This window comes from Stegostoma tigrinum, chromosome 32, assembly GCF_030684315.1.
Source record: "Stegostoma tigrinum isolate sSteTig4 chromosome 32, sSteTig4.hap1, whole genome shotgun sequence".
Lineage (NCBI taxonomy): Eukaryota > Metazoa > Chordata > Chondrichthyes > Orectolobiformes > Stegostomatidae > Stegostoma > Stegostoma tigrinum.
Window position 1 is genome coordinate 39,857,147 of NC_081385.1, and position 6,000 is coordinate 39,863,146.

Consider the following 6,000-nt stretch of genomic DNA (forward strand, 5'->3'; position numbering starts at 1 on the left):
CTGTTTGAAATGGGATCCTGCGACTGAAGTTAATGGGATGCAGTGACTGAGTGAAATGGGATGCAGTGACTGAGTGAAATGGGATGCAGTGACTGAGTGAAGTGGGATGCAGTGACTGAGGGACATGGGGTGCAGTGACTGAGGGAGATGGGATGCAGTGACTCAGGGAAATGGGATGTAGTGACTGAGGGAAAGGAGATGCAGTGACTGTGGGAAATGGCATACTGTGACTCAGGGTAATGGGATGCAGTGACTGAGTGAAATGGGATGCAGTGACTGAGGGGAATCGGATGCAGTGAATGAGGACAATGGGATGCAGTGACTGAGGTCAATGGGATGCAGTGACTGAGGTCAATGGGATGCAGTGACTGAGGTCAATGGGATGCAGTGACTGAGGTCAATGGGATGCAGTGACTGAGGGCAATGGGATGCAGTGACTGAGGGCAATGGGACGCAGTGACTGAGGGCAATGGGACGCAGTGACTGAGGGCAATGGGACGCAGTGACTGAGTGAAATGGGACGCAGTGACTTATGGAAAGGAGATGCAGTGACTCTGTGAAATGGGATGCAGTGACTGAGTGAAATGGGATGCAGTCACTGGGTGAAATGGGACTGCAGTGACTGTGGAAAGGAGATGCAGTGACTGAGGAAATGGGACGTGGTGACGGATGGAAATGGGATGCTCTGACTGAGTGTAAAGTGAAGCATTGAGTGAGATGGGATGCAGTGGCTGTGCGAAATGGGATGCAGTGGCTGTGCGAAATGGGATGCAGTGGCTGTGTGAAATGGGATGCAGTGGCTGTGTGAAATGGGATGCAGTGGCCGTGTGAAATGGGATGCAGTGGCTGTGTGAACTGGGATGCAGTGACTGTGTGAATAGGGATGCAGTGACTGAGGGAAAGGAGATGCAGTGTCTGTTTGAAATGGGATGCTGGGACTCAAGTGAATGGGATGCCGTGTCTGTGGGCAATGGGATGCAGTGACTGTGGGCAATGGGATGCAGTGACTGTGTGGAATGGGATGCAGTGACTGAGATAAATGGGATGCAGTGACTGATGGAAATGGGATGCAGTGACTGAGGGAAATAGGATTCAGTGACTGTGGGGAATGGGATGCAGTGACTGAGATGAAAGGGACGCAGTGACTGATGGAAATGGGATGCAGTGACTGAGGGGAATGGGTTGCAGTCACTGAGTGAAATGGGATGCTGTGACACTGTGGAATGGGATGCAGTGACTGAGGGAAAGGAGATGCAGTACCTGAGTGAAATGTGATGCCGTGACTATGGAGAATAGGGTGTGGTGACTGATGGAAATTGATTCACTGTCTCATTTGAATAGGATTCACTGTCTCTGTTAAATGTGATGCAGTGTCTGAGTGATAATGGGAAGCAGTGACTAATGGAAATGGGATGCAGTGACTGAGGGAAATGAAATGCAGTGACTGAGGGAAATGAGTTGCAGTGACTGACGGAAATGAGATGCAGTGACTGTGGGGAAATGGGATGCTGTGACTGTGGGAAATGGGATGCTGTGACTTTGGGAAATGGGATGCTGTGACTTTGGGAAATGGGATGCTGTGACTGAGGGTAATGGGATGCTGTGACTGAGTGAAATGGGTAGCTGTGACTGAGTGAAATGGGATGCCATGCCTGAGGGCAATGGGATGCAGTGACTGAGGGTAATGGAATGCAGTGACTGAGTTAAATGGGATGTAGTGACTGAGTGAAATGGGATGCAGTGCCTGAGTGAAATGTGATGCTGTGACTGTGGGGAATAGGGTGTGGTGACTGATGGAAATTGATTCACCGTCTCACTTGAATAGGATTCACTGTCTCCGTTAAATGGGATGCAGTGACTGAGGGATAGGAGGTGCAGTGACTTAGGGAAATGAGGTGCAGTGACTGAAGGAAAGGAGATGCAGTGACTGAGGGAAAGGAGATGTAGTGACTGAGGGAAAGGAGATGCAGTGACTGAGGGAAAGGAGATGCAGTGACTGAGGGAAAGGAGATGCAGTGATTGTGGGAAATAGGATGCACTGTCTCAGTTCACTGAGATTCACTGTCTCAGTTAAATGTGATGCAGTGACTGTGGGAAATCGTTTGCAGTGACTGTGGGAAAAGTTTGCAGTGACTGTGGGAAAAGGGAGGCAGTGACTGATGGAAACGGGACGCAGTGACTGAGTGTAATGGGATGCATTGACTGAGTGTAATGGGATGCATTGACTGAGTGAAATGGGATGCAGTCACTGAGTGAAATGGGATGCAGTCACTGAGTGAAAGAGGATGCTGTGACTGAGGGAAATGGGATGCAGTGACTGAAGGAAAGTGATGCTGTGACTGAGGGTAATGTGATGCAGTGACTGAGTGGAATGGGTGGTAGTGACTGAGTGAAATGGCAGGCAGTGACTGAGGGAAATGGGATGCAATGACTGACTGAAATGGGAGGGAGTGACCGACTGAAATGGGATGCAGTGACTTAACGAAATGAGATGCACTGACTGAGTGAAATGTGATGCAGTGACTGAGTGAAATGTGATGCAGTGGCTGCGTGAAATGGGAAGCAGTGGCTGCGTGAAATGGGATGCACTGGCTGCATGAAATGGGATGCAGTGACTGAGTGAAGTTGGATGCAGTGACTGAGGGAAATCGGATGCAGTGATTGAGGGATATGGAATGCAGTGACTGACTGAAATGGGAGGCAGTGACTGAGTGAAGTGGGAGGCAGTGATTGAGTGAAGTGGGAGCCAGTGACTGAGTGAAATGTAGTGCAGTGACTGAGTGAAATGTGGTGCAGTCACTGAGTAAATTGGAATGCAGTCACTGAGTGAAATGGGATGCAGTCACTGAGTGAAATGGGATGCAGTCACTGAGTGAAATGGGATGCTGTCACTGAGGGAAATGATATGCAGTGACTGAGCGTAATGAGACGCAGTGACTGAGTGAAATGGGATGCAGTGACTGTGGGAAATGGGCTGCAGTGCCTGAGTGAAATGGGATGCAGTGCCCGAGTGAAATGGGCCGCAGTGCCCGAGTGAAATGGGCCGCAGTGCCCGAGTGAAATGGGCCGCAGTGCCCGAGTGAAATGGGCCGCAGTGACCGTGGGGAATAGGGTGTGGTGACTGATGGAAATTGATTCACCATCTCGTTTGAATAAGATTCACTGTCTCCGTTAAATGTGATTCTGTGACTGAGGGAAATGTGATTCGGTGTCTGAGGGAAATGTGATTCGGTGTCTGAGGGAAATGTGATTCGGTGTCTGAGGGAAATGTGATTCGGTGTCTGAGGGAAACGTGATTCGGTGTCTGAGGGAAATGTGATTCTGTGACTGAGTGAAATGTGATGCGGTGTCTGAGGGACAGGAGATGCCGTGACTGACTGAAATGGGAGGCAGTGACTGAGTGAAGTGGGAGGCAGTGACTGAGTGATGTGGGAGGCAGTGATTGAGTGTAATGGGATGCAGTGACTGAGGGAAATGGGATGCAGTGACTGAGTGAAATTGGTTGCAGTGACTGAGTGACATGGGATGCAGTGACTGAGTGTAATGGGATGCAGTGACTGAGGGTCATGGGATGCAGTGACTGAGGGTCATGGGATGCAGTGACTGAGTGAAATGGGATGCAGTCACTGAGTGAAATGGGATGCAGTCAATGAGTGAAATGGGATGCAGTCAATGAGTGAAATGGGATGCAGTCACTGAGTGAAATGGGATGCAGTCACTGAGTGAAATGGGATGCAGTCACTGTGGGAAATGACATGCAGTGACTGAGGGTAATGGGATGCAGTGACTGAGTGAAATGGGATGCAGAGACTGAGGGAAATGGGATACAGTGACAGAGTGACATGAGCTGCAGTGTCTGATGGAAATGTGATGCAGTACCTGATGGAAATGGGACGCAGTGACTGAGGTACTGGGAAGGAGTGACTGAGTTCATGGGGATGCAGTGGCCGAGCGGACTTGGGGTGCAGTGAGTGAGGGAAATGGGATACAGTGCCTGAGTGAAATGAGATGCAGTGACTGAGGGAAATGTGATGCAGTGACTGAGTGAAATGAGGTGCAGTGACTGAGGGACATGGGATGCAGTGACTGAGGGACATGGGATGCAGTGACTGAGGGACATGGGATGCAGTGACTGAGGGACATGGGAAGCATTGACTGAGTGAAATGTGATGCAGAGACTGAGGGAAAGGAGATGCTGTGACTATGGGAAATGGGAAGCAGTGAGTGTGGGAAATTGAATGCACTGCCTGTGAGATACGGGAAACAGTGACTAATGGAAATGGGATGCAGTGACTGAGAGAAATGGGATGCAGTGACTGAGTGAAATGTGATGCAGTGACTGAGTGAAATGTGATGCAGGGACTGACAGAAATGTGATGCAGTGACTGAGAGAAATGGGATGCAGTGACTGAGTGAAATGGGATGCAGTGACTGAGTGAAATGTGATGCAGGGACTGACAGAAATGTGATGCAGTGACTGAGAGAAATGGGATGCAGTGACTGAGTGAAATGGGATGCAGTGACTGAGTGAAATGGGATGCAGTGACTGAGTGAAATGGGATGCAGTGAATGAGTGAAATGGGATGCAGTCTCTGAGTGAAATGGGATGCATCACTGAGTGAAATGGGAAGCACTGATTGAGTGAAATGCGATGCAGTGACTGAGTGAAATGAGATGCCTTGTTTGATGGAAATATGATGCAGTAACTGACGGAAATGAGATGCAGTGGCTGAGTGAAATGGGATGCAGTGACTGCGTGAAATGGGATGCAGTGACTGCGTGAAATGGGATGCAGTGACTGTGTGAAATGGGACGCAGTGACTGAGTGAAATGTGATTCAGTCACTGAGTGAAATGTGATGCAGTGGCTGAGTGACATGGGATGCAGTGATTGAGTGAAATCGGATACAGTGACTGAGTGAAATGAGATGCACTGTCTGAGTGAAATGGGCTGCAGTGCCTGAGTGAAATGGGCTTCAGTGCCCGAGTGAAATGGGCCGCAGTGCCCGAGTGAAATGGGCCGCAGTGCCCGAGTGAAATGGGCCGCAGTGCCCGAGTGAAATGGGCCGCAGTGCCCGAGTGAAATGCGCCGCAGTGCCCGAGTTAAATGGGATGCAGTGCCCGAGTGAAATATGATGCAGTGACTGTGGGGAATAGGGTGTGGTGACTGATGGAAATTGAATCACCATCTCGTTTGAATAGGATTCACTGTCTCCGATAAATGTGATTCTGTGACTGACGGAAATGTGATTCTGTGTCTGAGGGAAATGTGATTCTGTGACTGAGTGAAATGTGATGCGGTGCCTGAGGGAAAGGAGATGCTGTGACTGAGAGAAATGGGAGGTGGTGACTGACTGAAATGGGAGGCAGTGACTGAGTGAAGTGGGAGGCAGTGACTGAGTGAAGTGGGAGGCAGTGATAGAGTGTAATGGGATGCAGTGACTGAGGGAAATGGGATGCAATGACTGACTGAAATGGGAGGGAGTGACCAACTGAAATGGGATGCAGTGACTTAACGAAATGAGATGCACTGACTGAGCGAAATGAGATGCACTGACTGAGTGAAATGTGATGCAGTGGCTGCGTGAATGGGATGCACTGGCTGCGTGAAATGGGATGCACTGGCTGCGTGAAATGGGATGCAGTGACTGAGGGAAATGAGATGCAGTGACTGAGGGAAATGGGATGCAGTGACTGAGGGAAATGGGATGCAGTGACTGAGGGACATGGGATGCAGTGACTGAGGGACATGGGAAGCATTGACTGAGTGAAATGCGATGCAGAGACTGAGGGAAAGGAGATGGTGTGACTATGAGAAATGGGAAGCAGTGAGTGTGGGAAATTGAATGCACTGCCTGTGAGATACGGGAAACAGTGACTAATGGAAATGGGATGCAGTGACTGAGTGAAATGGGATGCAGTGAGTGAGTGAAATTGGATGCAGTGACTGTGGGGAATAGGGTTTGGGGACTGAGGGTAATGCGATGCAGTGACTGAGTGA